Source organism: Podarcis erhardii (assembly GCF_964252035.2).
Source record: "Podarcis erhardii genome assembly, chromosome: 6".
NCBI classification, from domain to species: Eukaryota; Metazoa; Chordata; class Lepidosauria; order Squamata; family Lacertidae; genus Podarcis; species Podarcis erhardii.
The window spans coordinates 26048994-26069918 of NC_138510.1; positions in this window are offsets into that span (position 1 = coordinate 26048994).

Sequence of the window (20925 nt, forward strand, 5' to 3'; positions counted from 1 at the left end):
AGGCAAGAGTCCATATGCAAGGTTCGGTCTAGTCTTAAGGTCAGGAGTATCTCAATTCATGGAGTCAGATGATCTGGGGATCAAGAAAGTTGAGAGTCCAAGGTCACGAGAAGCAAGCAGCAGCAAGGTCTGGCCTGGGGCCATTAATGCTGTTTCCAGAATCTGAGGCTGGAAACCCTGCTGAAGAAACCTGGAGCCAGCTAGTGCTCAGAAGGGGCAAGAAGAAGGCTGATCACCAGCTGGTAGAGTCACTTTGGCTTCTGCTCCTTCAGGCTGCTGCTCAGCAGGTGAAGCCAACTCCTGACCCATGACAGCAAGCTCTGTTCAGTTCTGGTACTCAAAACAAATCCCTCAGCTCAGAGGCAACAGGCTCAGTTTGTCTTTTGCACCTGCCTGCTGCTGTTAGATCTCAAGGTTCTAGTAAAAGACACAGTAGACACACCCATTAGAAACAGTGGTTGGTATCGGACTAAAAAGACTTTGGGCTGTGCAAATAAATCTGTTATGGGGTTTCCCCCCAATGCTTCAAAGCAGATTCATGGAGAGTGCGGAGATGAATAATAATAATAATAATAATAATAATAATAATAATTTATTATTTATACCCCGCCCATCTGGCTGGGCTTCCCCAGCCACTCTGGGCAGCTTCCAAAAGAATATTAAAATACTATAATACATCAAACATTAAAAGCTTCCCAAAACAGGGCTGCCTTCAGATGTCTTCTAAAAGCCTGGTAGTTGTTGTTCTCTTTGACATCTGGTGGGAGGGTGTTCCACAGGGAAGGCGCCACTACCGAGAAGGCCCTCTGCCTGGTTCCCTGTAACTTGGCTTCTCGCAGTGAGGGAACCGCCAGAAGGCCCTCGGTGCTGGACCTCAGTGTCCGGGTAGAACGATGGGGGAGGAGACGCTCCTTCAGATATACTGGACCAAGGCTGTTTAGGGCTTTAAAGGTCAGCACCAACACTTTGAATTGTGCTCGGAAACGTACTGGGAGCCAATGTAGGTCTTTCAAGACTGGTGTTATGTGGTCTCTGCAGCCACTCCCAGTCACCAGTCTAGCTGCCGCGTTCTGGATTAGTTGTAGTTTCCGGGTCACCTTCAAAGGTAGCCCCACGTAGAGTGCATTGCAGTAATCCAAGCGGGAGATAACCAGAGCATGCACCACTCTGGCGAGACAGTCCGCAGGCAGATAGGGTCTAAGCCTGAGTACCAGATGGAGCTGGTAAACAGCTGCCCTGGACACAGATTTGACCTGTGCCTCCATGGACAGCTGTAAGTCCAAAATGACTCCCAGGCTGCACACCTGGTCCTTCAGGGGCACAGTTACCACATTCAGGACCAGGGAATCCTCCACACCTGCCCGCCTCCTGTCCCCCAAAAACAGTACTTCTGTCTTGTCAGGATTCAACCTCAATCTGTTAGCCGCCATCCAACCTCCAACCGCCTCCAGGCACTCACAGAGGACCTTCACTGGTTCTGATCTGAAAGAGAGGTAGAGCTGGGTATCATCCGTATATTGATGAACACCCAGCCCAAATCCCCTGATGATCTCTCCCAGCGGCTTCATGTAGATGTTGAAAAGCATGGGGGAGAGGACAGAACCCTGAGGCACCCCACAAGTGAGAGCCCAGGGGTCTGAACACTCATCCCCCCCCCACCTTCTGAACATGGCCCAGGAGGAAGGAGCGGAACCACTGTATAACAGTGCCCCCAGCTCCCAGCCCCTCAAGACGGTCCAGAAGGATGTTATGGTTGATGTTATCAAAGGCCACTGAGAGATCCAGCAGAACTAGGAAACAACTCTCACCTTTGTCCCTAGCCCGCCGGAGATCATCAACCAGTGCGACCAAGGCAGTTTCAGTCCCATGATGAGGCCTGAATCCCGACTGGAAGGGATCCAAATGGTCCGCTTCTTCCAGGCATGCCTGGAGTTGTTCAGCAACCACTCGCTCAATCACCTTGCCCAAGAATGGAAGATTTGAGACTGGGCGATAGTTGGCTATCGTGGCCGCATCTAAAGATGGTTTTTTAAGAAGCGGTTTAATAACCGCCTCTTTCAGCGGGTCTGGGAAGGCTCCCTCACGGAGGGAAGCATTCACCACCCCACGAAGCCCATCGCCCAGTCCTTCCCGGCTAGCTTTTATAAGCCAGGATGGGCAAGGATCCAGGAGACAGGTGGTTGGCTTCACTCGTCCAAGCAGCCTGTCCACATCCTCGGAGGTAACAGATTGGAATTGATCCCACACAACTTGACTCTAGCACTCTCCCGCCCCGGCCCTGCTCCCATGGTGGAGTCTACCTCTTCTCGAATCTGAGCGACTTGATCTGCAAAAAACTTTGCAAAGTCATTGCAGGAGACCATGTGGCCCATACTGGGCCCTGATGGAGCAGGTAGTTCCGCTAAATTGCGAACCACCTGAAAGAGTCTCCTGCTGCTGTTTTCCACAGATGCAATAGAGGCGGTGAAGAAAGTCTTCTTCGCCGTCGCTATCGCCACTTGGTAGGCTCTACATTGAGCTGTAACCCGTGTCCGGTCAGATTCAGAATGGATTATCCACCACCGGCGCTCTAGCTGTCTCAACGATTGTTTCATTGCCCTCAGATCCGTGGATAACCACGGGGCTGTCTGGGCTCCATGCAATCGGAGAAGGCGCTTTGGAGCCAAACAGTCAATAGCCCTGGTTAACTCCACATTCCAGCGGGCCACCAGGGAATCAGCTGAAAGGCCATCAACATGAGATAAAACATCCCCTGCCACTCTCTGGAAACCATTTGGATCCATTAAGTGGCGGGGGCGGACCATCTGAATCGGTCCCACCTCCCTGCAGAGGGGAAGGGTCGCGGAGAAGTCCAGTTGCACCAGGAAGTGATCTGACCATGGCACTTCTTTGGTTTCGCTTTTACTTAGTGTCAGATCACCAACATCCATAGAGGTGAACACCAGGTCCAAGGCATGTCCGTGGCTATGAGTTGGGCCAGACTTATTCAGGGACAGCCCCATGGAGGCCATGCTTTCCACGAAGTCCCGAGCAGCCCCTTGTAAGGTCGTGTCGGCATGGATGTTTAAATCCCCTAGGACAACCAAACTAGGTGTCTCCAGGAGGACATCCACCATGACCTGAAGCAGCTCGGGCAGGGAATCCTTGGTGCAGCGGGGAGGTCGGTACACCAAAAGGAATCCTGTACTGCCCCTATTGCCCAACTTCCAGAACATGCACTCAGAGAACTGGGTCTTTCCAATAAGACACCTGGTGCAAACTAATGACTTCCTAAAAATCACTGCAACCCCCCCTCCCCGCCCACAAGGCCTGGGTAGCTGTGCATAAGAGAAACCTGGTGGACAAGCAGCGGCAAGGACAGGCCCATCTGCTTCATCCAACCAGGTCTCTGTCACACATGCCAGGTCAAATCCTCCATCCACAATCAGGTCGTGGATGGCAGTGGTTTTATTCATCATTGACCTGGCACTGCACAGCATTGCACAGGGAGATGTTGTTCTGTTGTACCAGTGAAAATTCTTGCACTGCTGGATCTATTTAGCTAGATACCTCCCAATCTTCTCTGCCTAACTTTTTCCCCAGTACCAGAGGAGAAATGTCAAGCAGGATAATCTGCTTCAAAATTTCAGTGGAGGCAGCCGAAATATTGGGAAATAATAGAAAAAGATGGAGATAACTGGAGGTTGCAGAGTATGGAGAAAATAAAAGATAAAGTGCGAGATTGGTTACATTATGCTCAGATTAAAGAAGTCTTTAAGTTGGACAAAAAGATAGGATTTCAGGTGGAAAAATCAAAGTTAGAAACAGAACTGTTAGAACCCAGCTCTAAGATACTTTCAAGAATGTACAACTTGCTGCTAAAATGGAATACACAGGATGAAACGGTCAAATCAGCTATGATAAAATGGGCACAGGACACAGGGTACAACATCATGTTTGCTGACTGGGAAAAGTTATGGACCACTGGTATGAAATTTACGGCATGTAATACCTTGAAAGAAAACATTATGAAAATGATATACAGGTGGTACATGACCCCAGTCAAGCTTGCAAAGATATATCATTTGCCTGATAATAAATGTTGGAAGTGTAAAGAGGCTGAAGGAACATTCTTTCACCTCTGGTGGACGTGCCCTAGAGTGAAGGCTTTCTGGGAAATGATATATAACGAGCTGAAAAAGGTATTTAAGTATACCTTTCTTAAGAAACCAGAGGCCTTCCTCCTCGGCATTGTCGGCCAGTGTGCAAAAGAAGGACTGAACCTTTTTTATGTATGCTACAACAGCAGCAAGGATACTTATTGCTAAAGGCTGGAAAACTCAAGACTTGCCCACACTGGAAGAATGGCAGATGCAACTGATGGACTATATGGAACTAGATGAGATGACTGGCAGAATCCGAGACCAGGGAGAAGAATTGGAGGAGGAGAACTGGAAGAAGTTTAAAGACTATCAGCAAAAGCATTGTAAACTGTATGAATGTTAAGAAAAATGTAAGATCTGTAACATCAAGGCTCTAACAAACTAATAACCTTTATGTATAAAAGTCAATGTAATTGAAAAAAAAGATAAATTGTGGATAAATGGTATCCTATAATTAACCTTTGACAAAAGAAATCTAAAAGATTAAATTTGAGATTTGAATATTGGGAAATTTTAATTAGATAAACTAAATTAAGTTAATAATTTGCTGGTAAAACTTATGAGTCTAGAGAGTAGGAACAAGAGGCGTGAGGAAGTCCAAGGATGTTTATGAAATGATATCTGAAATTGATATGTTTTTATATATATTTATTGTCAAATAAAATTTAAAAAATATTATTTAAAAAAAAAAACAAAATTTCAGTGGAGGCTAATAGACATTTAACGATTTATTTTCTTCCCCCACATCAAGCCTTTTCAAGTTCTCCAGCAAAGTCTTTTTGCATGTTCACGTCTCTTCCCTAATCACATTTCTTCCCTGCACTCACTTCCCTCAAAACTTTCACCTAGCCAAAAAGAAAAAGGAAAAAAGGACACTTCTTCCTTGAATCTTGGTACCTTTTCATTTGGATCTGCCATCTTCATTTTCCTAAAGGATTGTTGGATGCTCGTTCTCTGCAGCAGCAATGTAACGAATGATTACACAGAAACATCTTGTGCCTTTGGCTTACTGCTACCAGCACAGATCCAGAAGCAGAGGAACTGGTCCAAAACCAGAAGGCATAACAACTGAAAATGTATGTGCCAACTTCGCCCTCAGCGGGTTGGATTTCACAGTCCTTGTACGGCCTGCAACTTTCACGAGCACCTTGAAGACTGCAGCTAATGAGAAGCCCCCAAAGCCCCATGTTGTCCTGTTCTGGTCAAGGAGGAGTCCACAGGGCAAAGCAGCTCAGTTGTTGCAGCACCAAGGAGAGCTCCCTAGAGGACAACTTGCTCTCATGGAGGGGTGGAAGTGAATTAAGATTTTAGATTTCTGCCTCCACTCTGCCTCTTCTGTGCTCTTTAGAGAATTGGGATGCATGCACAACATGCATCTGAAGCATATGATTTACCCCCAAGGAATCCTAGGAACTGTCATTTGTTAAGGGCATGTGAGGGGTAAACTACTGTTCCCCATGATTCTTTGTGGAAGTTATGAGCTTTAAATATATGGTGTATATACCCAGAGGTTGTAGCCAATGCTAATCCTACCAAGAGTAGACCCATTGGAATTAATACAACATAGCCATGTCAGTTAATTTCCATAGATCTATTCAGCATAGGACTAGCATTGGATACAATCCTAGGAACTGTAGTAGGCCGGGCTGGGTGATATCAGCTTTTCAACATCGCAATGTATCACCACCAGCCAAGCATCGTGATATAGCAATACATCACAATGTTAAAAGTTGAGGGAGGAACAAGCTGCCTTGGGCCCAGCCCCCTGAGAGAAACCACCTCTGCTTTCTTGGTAGAAGCGGTGGTGGTTTCACCCCAGCACCTCACAGGCTGGGGTAGATGCAGCTCATTTCTCCAAGTGCCGGCAGCAGAGGGAGGTGGGTGAAGGCACCACCATGCTCTGGCCCTCAAACCGGTTCTGGGTGATGTATCGATACATCACCCAGGCCTAGCGGTGGGCGACACTTTTCAGCCCGCAAACTATTTTCCCTTGTGGAGATTCTTCCAGAGCCTGCATGCCAGTGGAGCGCAACACCAAGGACAGAAATAAACAGAGCATATGGTGGCCACACATTCCAGCCACACACAAGTCAGAAGTTTATACACATATACACCCATCCATCCAGAAAACATGAAGAAAGCACCACAGTTCAAGGATGCAATCCTGCTAGGCAAAAGCACTAAAGGAGAGTGTGAAGGACTGGCAAGGAGTCTAGCTTGGGATGGGGCATGGCCAAGGGAGTGTTCCAAGGGCCAAGCAAAATGGACTGAAGGGCCACCTTTGGCACCTGGGCCTGAGGTTGGCCACCCTCATCCAAGTTCAGCCTAGGAGGAAATATGGATCATCCTGCAGTGACAACCATTTCAGGAGCAGTAAGAATGTTAGATACCTACTGGATTTGAGCAAGAGGTTCTCCATTCCAACATCCTACTTCCAACAGTGGCAATGCAGATGCCTCTTGGAAGCCCTGAATCTGGCCGTTCTGGCAATACAATGGTCAAGTGGCTTCCTTGCCTTCTTCGAAATCTTACACAGCATTTTCCTGATGAATACGAATCACAACCACTGTTTCAGAACTTATTTATATTATTTTAAGTCTTATTTATATTAAATGGGACTGGACCTCTCAGAACTCCACATTTTTAACTGTGTTTCCTTCTTCAATCAGGTGCCCCCTCTCATCTGAGCTTTTACTTTTCTTTTTTAGGGGAGAAAAAAACAACCCCAAATAATTCCATTAGTCATACTTATTATTATTTATTATTATTATACTCTAAGCAGTGAATTAAATTATCGGTGCTGGCTGACAGCTGACTTGTCAACAACTGGCCACTGTCCAAGGTCTGATTTCCCAAAACATAAAGGCATGCCTGCCAAGGACCCTAAATTATGTTATGCGGCTCGTGAGTCTTTTTCTCCCTTTTCTTTTTAATGAGCTCAATGCTTGAGCAAAGCTTCGCAGCAACAGCAAGCTAGGATAAAAAGATCTCGCAGAATATGGATTCTCTAGTGCAAGCACTTAAAGAGACCTTCAGTATAAAAGATAATCAGCACTGAGGAACAAATACGGATGTTCATCCCTGCAGGAGAGTTATGAATTCGCTTCTTTCCTTGGCACACGGGTAAGGATGTTGCAAGGCAGTGGTCAAACAGAAAGAGCTCTGTAAATGAGGCGGCTTCTTTCATCTGTGCTCCCATCCATGGCCTGAGTAATTGAGCTGGGCACCGGAATGACACTTAAACCCCAGGAAAAGGAATCCTGCAGCAGCTGCAGCTGCTGCAGCTCTACTTTACAAGGTGCAATAGATCTGGGGAGCAGTAACCCTCATTGCCCAGGTCCTGGTTTAGTTTCACTCTGCTGCCACCTAAGAGCATGCAGGATCCTGGCCAGCCTTCCAGGTGATGCTTGCCAGTGCTGAGTGGGGAACCAAAGGAGTCAGGCGTCAGGACTGTCACATGTATACTTGCATGCACACAGATATACAGTCTAGGCTCTAGGAAATCTGGAAAACTCCACATTTTCTTTTTGTTTTGAAATGGCTGATCCACAGGTGCAAGTAATTGAGAAACATCAACCAAGCGTTTCAATTCAACTGACGGTTAGGCTTTTAACCAATTAACAGCTCAGCTAACCAAGAATATCCATTCATTTAAGCATGATATGCAATGCATGTTGATTTTTGATAATGCATCGGGGTTTTGGAGTGCCAGAGAGAGAAGCTTGGAATGTAAAATGTTACATAATAAAGGTGGAATGTTAAAATAATAAAGGTGCCATTGAGCATGTGCAGAGTATTTTCCCTTACCACTATAAACAAATACAATCACCCTACACACGTCCAGGATTCAAGGGAATGGTTTCTAGCCAGTAACCTAGTTTAAAAAGTCAAGCACCTGAAGTGCACTTTGAAGCCCAAAAGAAATGCACCCTTGTAGGGAGGGGGCTCCCTTATTTTTAATTGCAGAAGTCACCAGTATAGTGCCTGTGGGTGCAAGGTGTCCTTGAAGGTCTTCAGTGCCCGCAAAAGCTTCTGACACCACCACACTCACCATCCCCTTGGTAAAAAGGCAGTGAAAGTTATTACCTTTTTCTCCCTTGGAAAGCAGAGAGAACTGAAGGATGAAGTTGGAAGAGTTCCACTTTTCCCCACTTCTTGCTTTCAGCTGTACAGTATGTGCTTCAAGGCTCAATCTAATTCTACTTGATCCACCATTTACCTAGATCCCTTGGAAAACTTAAGCATGCTCTCTCTCTCTCTCTCTCTCTCTTGGGGCAGAAGTCACCAGAGGTGGCATCAATGGCACTTGCTCAATAATCCAAGAGGGGGGGGCAACCCCTGCTTTATCAGGTTATTCCATAGGTTCCAATCTGTGCTTGCATATCAGTAAAATGGGAAGAAATACATGTTCAGCTCTTAGTCTATGGGTAGGTAAAGACAGGGTGCTTCCAGACAGTCAATATTTTGCAGGTGGGATTCCATCACATGCCAGAAACTTTTTGCAGTAAGGAAAGTGACAGGAAAATGCATTGGGCAATGTGGGATAACAACAGCTTGATGCAATGCCAAGCAACATCCCTGCAAACACACCAGAATGAATGCTCAACGAGCAGCTGACACCCTCTAACTTCCCTGCAAAGTTTGTGCAAACAAACCAAGATTTGTGCTGAATAAACAGGTCGTGTAGAAGCGACCTCCTGACATCTTGCCTCTGTCTACTCCCGATTCAATGCCTTGCTTTATTCCATTCTAAGTTCAGATGCTGCATTGAATGCTCAATAAGCAGGTAGTCAAGAAGCAACAGTGGTTCCCCTGAAAATAAATGTTAAGACAGGCAACCACCAGCAGAATTGTGTGTGCATGCTTGGGCTCATCCCTGGAGCAGATCAAGGCACCTGGTTCTCAACCTGTGGGTCCCCAGATGTTGTTGGACTACAACTCCCATCATCTCTGAGCTCTGGCCTTGCTAGCTAGGGGTGATGGGAGTTGTAGTTCAACAACACCTGGGGACCCACAGGTTGAGAAAGGCTGCTGTAGGCTTTGCCATGAACTGAGAGGTGCTCCCCGGGATCCTACACAGAGCCCCAGAGAGGCCTGAGGAATAAGTATCCCATTGCCAGGTGTATCACTGCTACCTCAACAGTATTGCTACCCGCCCCACAAGCCATTGCTTATGCATTCAGTCCCCACCTATGAGTTACATGTCCATTCACAATGCAAAGATGCCAGTAGATCCCAATTCACTTGACATACTACGCTGCCACTAATGCCCAGTGTTTCAAGCCTTAGGCTTATGGGAATCAACAGAAACAAATAGAGTACTTGCTTCAAGTGCAAAAACTCTGCCTGGGGGAGAGTGTGGGAAACCTGCTCTTTCCCCTCGATAAATGGAAAGTTATCAGACTGACTTCACATTCTCCATTTAGCCTCATTAATCCTGAGTTCTGCCAAACTGTTCTAGATATAAACAGAAAAATAACTACTGAACTCATTTCCGTAATTCCAGGAGAAGGGGCAAGGGGGGAGGGGATAAATTGCCCAGGATGTTTGCTGTATTGTAACACAAAATCCTCATCTCTGCATACCAATCCTACTCCCCTGCTCTGAACTCACCTTTTCAGAGAAGATTAAGAATGAAATAGTCACTTGATATGGTTCAACATATCATACATTTTATTAGGCAGGCAGGCAGATCTACACACATTTAAAGCACAGTCAACACACATTTCAGCTGCATGACTTTCCCTGAATAATCCTGGGAACTGTAGCTTTCTCCTCACAGAGCTAAAATTCCCAACATCCTTAACTAACCACGGTTCTCAAGACCCAATGGGGGAAATCATGTGCTTTGAGTATGTTTCTAATGTATGTTGTGAATCTGTACTAAGGCTGAAGGTATAACATAGTCTAGGTGAATGTGAAGTTTAAGTACCACGTTTTCCTCTTGGACATTTGCATTTTTAAGAATATTGAAAGATAAGCACTTATCCATACATGTGTAGTCCCATGTACTTTTTTTTTTAAGTGGAAGGCTGTCTTCCCACCCCTTATCTCCAATATGTTCCTGCTTGTCAATATCCTTCTTAAATTGTGGCACCAAGAATTGGACATAGTACTCCAGATGTGGTCTGACCAAGGCAGAACAGAGTGGGACTATGACTTCCCTTGATCAGGACATTATACTTCTGTTGATGCAGCTGTTGACTCATGGTCTACTAAAACCCCAAGATCCTTTTCACATGGACTACTGGCATGCCAGGTGTCCCCCATCTAATATTTGTGCAAGTGGTTCTTCAGTCAGCAAATCTGGCCCACTGGCTGATGCCACCTGCTTCACCCAACCTGAAAGCAGCCCATTTGAGATGCATGGGGCTTTGATCTCTGCCACCTCTCCCTCCCCTGTCAAAGCAACCCTCCAGCAAAAAAAATTGCTGACCAAGGTCCCAAGAGACCTGCCCAAATCACCCAGAGAGTCACCAGAACCCTGCTTAAGAGATAACTTTCAAAATAAAATACTCAGACCAAAAATACATTAAGAAGCCAGCAAGAAGCTACAGCACATGAGAAGGGGAATGAAGGAATGTTTCTGTCATTGAGCAATGCAGAGATTGTGCACAGAACTGAATGGTAGAGATCCATCTGCATAGATGAACAGGCAAGCACATGGAAAGAAGTTGGAACGGCAAGCTGCCTAATTGGAGAAGACAGATTTCGGGTAAGATTGCAATAAGCCTCTTTAAGTTTCCCTAAAGGGTGATCCAGCTGGCAAATCAGTCCCAGGAGGTGTAACTTGACAAAAGTGGTTGGCTACGAGGCGGTTCCTTTCCTATCCTGCGGCTGCTTCTTTCCTTCAGCTTTCTTTATGCCCCCGTGAGCCTAAGGAGGTAACTAGGTCTATGCAACCTTGGAAAATTTTCATGATTCCACAGCTAAAGAGGAAATGGGAGTTCTCTGTGTGCACATGCATGCAAACACACTGTATCCACAATGCATTACAAAACAGAAAGGAGGATGAAGAATAGTAAACGAGATGAGGGTGGGGTACCAAAGTTTTGTTGCAGTAGAATATAGAGATTACAGGTACGCGTCAAAAGCTTTATGGAAAAGATGGGCTTATTCTGAATGTGGGATGTGAAAACTCAGACAAGAAGGTCTACATGGGGCATGGCATTTGTGCATATTTTTTATATGGAAACTTTAGCCACAATGAATCCTGAGTAGGATTAATTCCCTGCCCCCTGCCCCCAGCAGCAAGGGAAGCCTCAACTGGTGTAAATGAGAGCTTCCCTTGAAAACCAAATAACAGATGCAGAAATATGTTTTTTTATCAATGGCCATTGCAGGGAATTCCCTGCACCCAATGGCTCCAGGTCGCTCAAGCTATTCCAGACCTAACAAAAGACACACATAGTAACTGCAATCATGAAATTAATGTCTATTATGGTCCTGAAGGTAAAATGCTCTCTTGACCACTGAAACTGAGTAGAATAGGCACCTACACCTTTCACTACTCCAAAAAAATTCCACTATTTACCGATCAAAGTGTCGTTGTCTAAGGAAAGGGTAGTTTGCATTTGTTTGCATACAGTGGAGGACTGACTGAGAAATCTTCACTCCATTGACAATGCAACATAGACCCTTTCTCAATATTGCTCACATGGCTTTTGTAAAACAATAAAACACTGATTCACTCTCTCTCCACAGTCCAACAATATCTTGGAACCATAATATGCAGTTATATCCCCGCCCCCCGCCCCCGCAGCAGCAACCAGTTTTCTATACTTGGCCGAAAGAGCAAAATGTGAAGTTTTAGATTTAGGGTGTGTATACAGAGCAATTAATGCAGAATTCCGTGGCTTACATCCTGCTTTAAAGCCAAAAATTTCTAAACCAAGGAAGCAGTGCAGTTTTCAAAAGGAAGCTCAAGAAAAGTGGCAGAATGGCAGAAAGATTAATGGATATGATTAATGAATGAGGAAATTTATTTACTCCACCGAGGCTAGACAGGAGATGATCAAGAGCTTTGTGTGTGTGTATATATAACAACATTTGAGAGAGATGCCTATTAAGAAAGAGTGTGAGAGACAGCTCAAGCTGTTTACACAGATTTACATAAGTAGTAACCAATCGAAACATTTGGGCTACTATCAAGTAATACTTTTTCACTCAGACCATGGTGCAATTAGGTACTTTTACAACCCTGGGCTTAATGGTCTTACAAGACTCCGCCTCTGAAAATGGCAATAAATATTTATTCATCTCCCTCAAAATGTGGCAAGACAGCACTGTTGAGTTTGGGAACCCTTCTGCTCATTCTGCTGAATGGGGGCCTGGACTTCTGCCCCCCCCCCCAGAAAAAATTCTTGCCTTGATTGGACCTTGGACCACTGCCTTCTGTCTGCTACTTATTTATTTTGAAATCAAATAAAGACTATTTATTCAAGTTTCTCTCTGTCTGCTCCTCTAAAGCTGCAATAAATAGGGTGGCCAGGTTTTGGGGTTAGACCAAAATTCTCCACCCTATTTGTAGGGGGCAAAATGAATAGGTCGTGGTTAGATTTAACCAAGTAGAGTGGTACCTCAGGTTACATACGTTTCAGGTTACAGACTCTGCTAACCCAGAAATAGTATCTTGGGTTAAGAATTTTGCTTCAGGATAAGAACAGAAATCATGCTTTGGCGGCACGGTGGCAGCAGCGGGAGGCCCCATTAGCTAAAGTAGTGCTTCAGGTTAAGAACACTTTCAGGTTAAGAATGGACCTCCTAAACAAATTAAGTACTTAACTCGAGGTACAACTGGACTCTTGTGAAGGGATTACAATTCTTCAATGAAACAATTTGGGTATGTGATGGTGATGAGATCCTCAGCTCCCCACCCCCTCAATAAGTTAATGCTGAATGTTCTTACTGGTGGAAGGAGGAAGCAGTGGCCTAGGAAAGTATGTGCCACTCAGAGTGGTGGTCTGCAGGCTAGTGCTAGTCAACGAGCCATTGGCTGTTGCTCTGCTTCCAGGAAAGGGTCTACACACCCTGTAAATCCTTATCACCTGCTCTCTAGGATTACTGAGCTCTTCCCCACTTCCTGTTGCTTTCCTTCCCACGCCCTCCTTCCAACATGTGCAGGTCTCCACACCCTGTAGCAGATCCCGCTGCTGCTGCCACCACCTTCCTCTCTCTTCTTCCTCATTTCCACATGCATGCAGGACAGTGTCAAAATGGGGTCATCATTTCTACCCCACTACCCAGATTCATATAGAACAGCCTCCCAGTTAAATCCAGGATCATCAAAAACAGCAAGAACAACCCTCCTGTCTCCTCTCTCTTCCTCTATTAAATGGGGAGACTGTTGACCCTTTGTATCTTCCCTAATTTAAGGAGGAGGGTATGTAAAATGATGGGTGGTGCTGCAGTGTAAACCAATGAGCCTAGGGCTTGCCGATCGGAAGGTCAGTGGTTCGAATCCCCGCAACAGGGTGAGCTCCCATTGCTCGGTCCCAGGTCTTGCCAACCTAGCAGTTCGAAAGTACATCAAAGTGCAAGTAGATAAATAGATAAATTCCTGCTCCGGCAGGAAGGTAAATGGCATTTCTGTGCATTGCTCTGGTTTCACCAGGAGTGGCTTGGTTATGCTGGCCACATGACCCAGAAAAACTGTCTGCGGACAAACGTCGGCTCCCTCGGCCAGTAAAGCGAGATGAGCGCCGCAACCCCAGAGTCATTAAGTCACAACTGGACTTAACTGTCGGGGGTCCTTTACCTTTATGTAAAATGATGGGAAAAGCCGTCACCTTTTAAGAAATTGTCCATGTCCTTTTTATGAATATAGAAGATGCACTATCTTCTGACACAAAGGGGGGTTTTAAAGTTGAAAGGTGAAGTAAATGTGCTTTGTGCTGAAGCAAACATGTTAATATAGTACAAATAGGTTACTGGTCCCTGGCACATTGAGGGGGAGAATTGCTGGTCTGCTGCATCAAATACTTTGAGAAGCACCGACTCAGGAGAGCTAGACGCAGTGAGGACCAAGCCCTTTGCTTAACAATAATAAAATAATCTTACTATTAAAACTGGGGTCCAGTGTTGCACTAGAAATTATCCACCCTTTTCACAGGAGGGGAATCTGGGCAGGCTAACTCACCAGTTTTCAAACCATTTAGGGGCAGCTTACGGATCAACCTAAACACGGCTGCTGAACATTTCTTGCTAGCAAAAGTCATTCAAATTCCACACAAAGCTGTGTCAAGCACTGAGAGAAGACCTTGCCCAAGTTGCAACCCTTCTTGGGATAGCATCAAAGAGAGAAAAATTGTCCATTACTTAAGCTTCTTAGTGTATTTTTTGTCATGAATGGGGTAAAGGATGTCATTTAGTGTTGGCTTTTGGGGGGGTCCTCAGGCATCAGAACATTTTATGGCAGTCTATGCTCAGCCCAGGTCCCTTTGCAAAGAAATGTCACCACCTCCCCGCAGCCAAGGTCACACCTGACACGGACTAGTATCCTTTCATCCATAAGGAATCACCATGGCATTTGCTCTGCTGCATGTTTGGAAAAGTACAAATTCATTTGTTCAATAGCTTGTCTCCAATTACTGCTTTCCCCGAGGGAGGCAGGATCACAACTGAAGGGTGAAAACCACCAGCATCCAGAAGCTCAGGGTGGACACAGTCAACAACAACAACAACAACAACAATTTATTATTTATACCCCACCCATCTGGCTGGGTTTCCCCAGCCACTCTGGGCGGCTTCCAACAGAATATTAAAATACAATAGTCTACTAAACATTACAAGCTTCCCTAAACAGGGCTGCCTTCAGATGTCTTCTAAAAGTCTGGTAGTTGTTTTTCTCTTTGACATCTGGTGGGAGGGCGTTCCACAGGGCGGGCGCCACTACCGAGAAGGCCCTCTGCCTGGTTCCCTGTAACTTAGCTTCTCGCAGCAAGGGAATTGCCAGAAGGCCCTCAGCACTGGACCTCAGTGTCTGGGCAGAACGATGGGGGTGGAGACGCTCCTTCAGGTATACTGGACCGAGGCCGTTTAGGGCTTTAAAGGTCAGCACCAACACTTTGAATTGTGCTCGGAAACATACTGGGAAAGTAATTCACCTTTCACACTTTTGTCCTCCTGAACCATGAAGGGGAAAGCCTAGAATGGTGTCAGGAACATGGAGGCAACTTCCCTTTCTTCAAGAGTTGAGGGACTCCAAATCAGAAGCAGGAAGGGAGCACAGAGACAACCCCAGTAGCACTTCCACGAGTCTGCTCTTCCAGCCCAGAGATGTGGAACTGTCCTCCTTGGACTCAGCAGACTCCATTGCAGGAGCCCCAGTGAGAACAGAGACTCCCTCACTCCCTCATAACTGGTCAGGGCAGGTGGGGCTAACAACCAGGATGCAGCTGCTGCCACTATAATAGGGTACCATATCACAGCTCTCCCCACCCCACCCCCCGCAACTGTTCACATCAGAGCAGCTTAATTAGCATTAGATCCATATCTGCTTGTGTACACAGGGATGTTGATGGATAAGAATGTCTTCACCCTATGCCAAGGTGTTCACTAGTTGGCTAGAAATTACTTAGGAATGGCTCAAGGGCTCTGGTCGGTGTGAAGCTGGTTTGTAAGAAACAACACATCAAACAGTTGCATTTTATAACCAAGTAGGGATACATATGCATTTTGGGTAACTGTGAGCACAGATTGAGAACTCAGCCCTGGAGAGCCAGTGAGTGCGCAGTAAACAGAGTAGGAACACAGCCTTAGCTTGTGTGCTGCTTGCTCAAACAGCATTAAAGCACAGCCTGAACCTCACCACAGAGCCAGACAAAGAGAAGCTTTTGCCCGCCTTGCTCTGTATTGTCTTTTTTGCTTAAGAAGAAAGATGCAATCACAAAATCTAAACAGAACTGAAGTCCAACAAGAAAGAGAGAAACTGTGCTCCTTTAAAAAGAAAGGTACAATAATGGATGCGAAGCACAATCCTAAGTTTATTAACTGAGAATAAAGTCCCATTGTGCTCCATGGGGTTTATTCACTCCATAATTATACTGGTGTGCTTAGGGTTGCAGGTTTAGTACTCAGAAGAAAGGCAAACTAAAATAATACCACCATATTGAAGGACATTGTACAAAATTTGCTGGTTCCATAGCACAAATCAACTTGAGAGCCTGAGATAACAGTGTTCAAAATCCTGCTCAGCCAGAAAATGCATTGGGGGACCTTGGACCAGCTATTCTCTGACAGCAGGCGTGGGGAACCTGGGGCCCTTTGGATGTTACTGAACTACAACTCCCAGCATCTGGGTCCATGCATGCTGGAGCTGATGGAAGTTGTAGTTTTGAAACATCTGCCAGACCAGTGGTTCCCCTACAGCCAAATGTGTCGTGGGGGTGGGGGCCATGGTCCCGGGCACACATTTTTGAGGGGGCGCAGTCAGGCACCCCCATGACAGGCATGGAGCCCTGGCAGATGAAGAACAGCAGCAGGCAAGTTGGTCTAGTAGTGGGCAGGTCGGTGGAGGCAGCAGGCAAGGAGCCTGTTGAAGGCAGGCTCCATCCACCCTCCATGTGGAATCCACACACGCCCTCCCAGCTGCCCAGTCCACCAGGGGGCACAACACCTGCCCCCAGATGCCAGCAACCCACACTGCCTAGTACAGCCTAACTTACCTCACAGGGTGTTTTTTGTGTGTGTGTTTTGTAAGGATAAAAAGAGAAGGGGCGGAACTGAGCCCTTTGAAAGAAAGGTGGGATCATAATGTAATAAATCCATAAAACAATTTGCAGTAAAATCCCATACACCCAAAACAAACCAGGTGATAGAAGCAGGAAGCAACATCATTAAATCAAAAGCCCAGACAAAACTATTGCTTGAGTGCCACCATCTACTGAGTGGATCAAATTGGATCTCAGTGGAAATGGGCCCCAATCAAGTTATGGTGGCACAAAGTGAATTTATAGACAGGCGGCAGTTAGATTTTGATGGAGGCGAGGCCCAGAGAACAATTCAGCAGTGGGTTTTTTTTTGTTTTGCTGCTGTACAACCAGAGAGAACCAATGACTGAGAAATGCAATTCTTATTGAAATGTAAATAACAGAGACAGCGTGACCAGCCGCACACAGCCAAACACTAGCATATAAGCACTCTATAAACACCAGAATCCAGTCAAAGGAGAGCATGAAACAGCTCTATAGATGGCTGTGCAGTATTAGGCATTAACTAAAACACACTGTTTCTTTCAAATGCAAAAAGCAGGCTAAACATGATGCAGCAGAAAAAGGGGGAGTAGGGGACAAATGCCAAGATAAAGCTGGTACCATGAGTACAACAGAATCCACACGAGGTCAGTTCCCTAATAAAGAAACCTTGTTAGAAATGAGTCAGCTGGATAAAGATTCTTAAGAAGAGCAAGGGACAATGCTGCTCATTTCTATGCCTAGGATTCAGAACAAGCCTCCACATGGGACCAGTGTTAGAAACTGTGGTATGAAAGCTATGAGTTAAATGGCACCTTAAGCCTAGGTTGTGGGCGCAACAACAGAATGCCTAGGCACGCTTTTTTAAATAACAAGAATACAAAGCTGAAAATGAATGAATTGCAGCTAAAATATTACGTTCATTTTTCACATGGTGTAGTCCTTCCCCTGCCCATCTCCCTAATATCCTTGTCTCTTCTCCAGCCTGAAGAGAGTAGCTGGAAGTGAAGAGGCAAAAAAAGGCCCTCCTTTCCTTCCACCCGGCAGTTTTAATCTGAAATCTTAGGTGCAGTACTGTGCCCAGAGCTCAGAAACTGCTTGTGCTAATGAAATTCCCTGTCGCAAAATGTGCCTAGAACAATGGGAGTTCCGAACACTGCATGGGGCTAACTTTCCTTTCCTTTTGACACTCCCATTCCTAAAAAAAACAAAAGGTTTCTCCCTCTATTACCAGCACCAACAGCAACATTTCAGTTTCACGCAGAACCTGACGATCATCTAATTGCACCACCACACTGAACAGGAGTCCTGACAAAGAGAGCCACACTATAAATCAGCAGAGGAGATAAATTACACATGTTATCTCTCATCACCATGTAGCTAAGAACATACCACATTGTTTTCTGTCCTATCCTGAATATTAATGTAACAGAGAATCTCCAGCCCATGGACCAATTTTGGCCTGCCAAGGAATCTGTGTTGGCCCATGAGGCCATCTCCTACAAGCCTTACCCACCTGGCCATCAGCTGACATCACTGGATGACCTCAGCTGATGGGCAGGGAGCAGGGTTTAATCCTGCTGGCTGCAGAAGTCTAGTTTGTTAGTGTGCTGTCACAGCAGCAACCATCAGGATTGAACCCTGTCCCCCACTGACTATCAGCTGATGTCGCCTAGTGACGTCAGCTGATGGGCAGACGTCAGTGGTTTGTGGGAAATGGTCTTACAGGCCAATCTGGACTCCCTGGCAGGTGAAGATTAGTGAGAAGAGGGTTCAATCCTGCTGGAAAAGCAAGCACCCACATGCAGATAAACTTTTGAGGTGTTTGCAGGATCGCTCACCTTTCAGCCCCTTGATGCCATCAGGATATCAAATGACTGACAGATGGGTGACCCGACCCTACTTGCATTAAGGGGAGATAACAAGCACATGAAGACAACCACATGAACACCTGTCCTACTACACATTAGCACCTGCTATGTGATTGTTTAAATACCCACTTGGCAGGAGAGTAGTTCAGCACACTTACCCCAGGGTAGTTTTTGTGGGTTCAGTATGGTTCCCAAATGAACAGAAAATATAATTTTTATTAAAAGTTACAGCCACCAAGAGCAATAATCATCATTCTGAAGCAACAGGGTCTGGCTGAGGATGCAGACAGGATGCACTCAATATAATTGTAAAAAGTTTAAAAAGGAAAGTGAGTTCTGTATCCCAAAAGCAGCAAGATGAGACCCTAATGAGGCCAGTTGTTTATTCTTCCAGTAACATCTGAAACCTCTTCAGGTACGTACAAGAGAATCAAAGAATCAGTGCAAACCCTGGAGCACCACATACTCTTTGAGGCCATTCCCATTCATAGGCAAGCAGTTCTGCTCCAAGCTACCTGCAGCTTCTGGTCACTGTTTTCAAAGAAAGCCCTATGAAGGATACATTTCCATAATCAGTGGCCGCTTCGGATGCTGTTGAACAGGCCAACAAGCAAATGCACAAATGATGTGTAATGTTCAAAAGGGAGTTCATGCTGGGAAGATGTGGAAGCTTCAGCCATGCATGCAATGTTTCTGTACCAAGAGACCAGAGCATCACTGCCTGCTTTGTGCTAAGGCAGAGAAAAAGCCTTCAGCTGAGCGACTCAGCGATGGGTGCCAAACATTCCACATTTAACTGGAGGGCCTGCATTTCAAAACAGTGCAGGTCAACAGAAGGACATCACCAAGGTGTCCCCTCCTGACATTTCCCTTGTGTGGGGAATTGGATGAAGACTTTGTGCATTACTTCTCCAAAGCCCTGGGAACTGTACTTTACCCCTTGCAGTGCTACAATTCCCAGTTCCTTTAAACTACAGCTCCCAGGATTCCCTTAAACTACAGTTCCCTGGATTCTTGGGGAAGGGGAGAAACCATGTACTTTAAATGCATGATGTGTGGGCAGAGTGGACTTATAAAGGTTGCAATCCTATTGGTTGTTTAATGCACCTTGTGGATTTTGTTTTACTGCATGCATATTTTATCACTGAAAACCCACTTTGAGCTTCTTTATCTGGAGGAAAAAATACAGTGGTACCTCTAGTTGCGGACTTAATCCATTTCTGGGTGCCGTTTGCACCCTGAAATGTCCGCAACTAGAGCGCCTTTTCTGCACATGTGCGCAGCACGATCGAGAGCTTCTGCACGTGCACGAAGCGCGTAGATTGCTTTTGCACATGCGCAGGCGGCGAACCTAGAAGTAAACACTTCTGGGTTTGCCACATTCATAAGCTGAAAGTCCGTAACAAGAATGGAACGCAACACAAGGTATGACTTGGTATGTGTTTTAAAAGATAATAATAATAATAACAATAAACAAATATGCACATTTACCTGAGGCTCACTGAAGTAAGCAGAACTGTGTTCCAAGTATGCATACAAGGAATTGCACCACACATGACATTTGCAAAAACAAATTTTGTGGTTCTAATCACCATCCTAAATACTAACAGTGAGCTCATTATCCAAGTGGGGATCCTTATACAAGCAAAACATTCACACAACCAAAAGCCTTTGAGTAACCCTGAGGTTTTCAGAATTGAGAAAAAAGAAAAGAAATAATTAGGGGAAGAAACCCAAGGGTGGAAAAAGCACTAACAGTTCAATGAGGACTATCTGAGAAGATTCATTGGCTAGAGGTTGCTGAGTGTCTGTTCAGAAGTAGGGGGTGGAAAATTAGTGTGGGAGTGGGTTGGGGGGGGGAGAGAAGGTGTATGAAATGCAGTGTCTGGAATATGAGCAATCGGCATGCAACATTTGCTGCAGGGTCATCCTTGTCTTCTTGATCTGTTAAGCTGTGAGTGGCTTGGGCCCTGCATACTTGAGTTTAGAGCAGGGGTCAGCAACCTTTTTCAGCTGGGGACTGGTCCACCGTCCCTCAGACCATGTGGGGGGCCAGACTATATTTTGGAGAGAAAAATGAACGGATTCCTATGCCCCACAAATAACCCAGAGATGCATTTTAAATAAAAGTACACATTCTACTCATGCAAAAACACCAGGCAGGCCCCACAAATAACCCAGAGATGCATTTTAAATAAAAGTACACATTCTACTCATGCA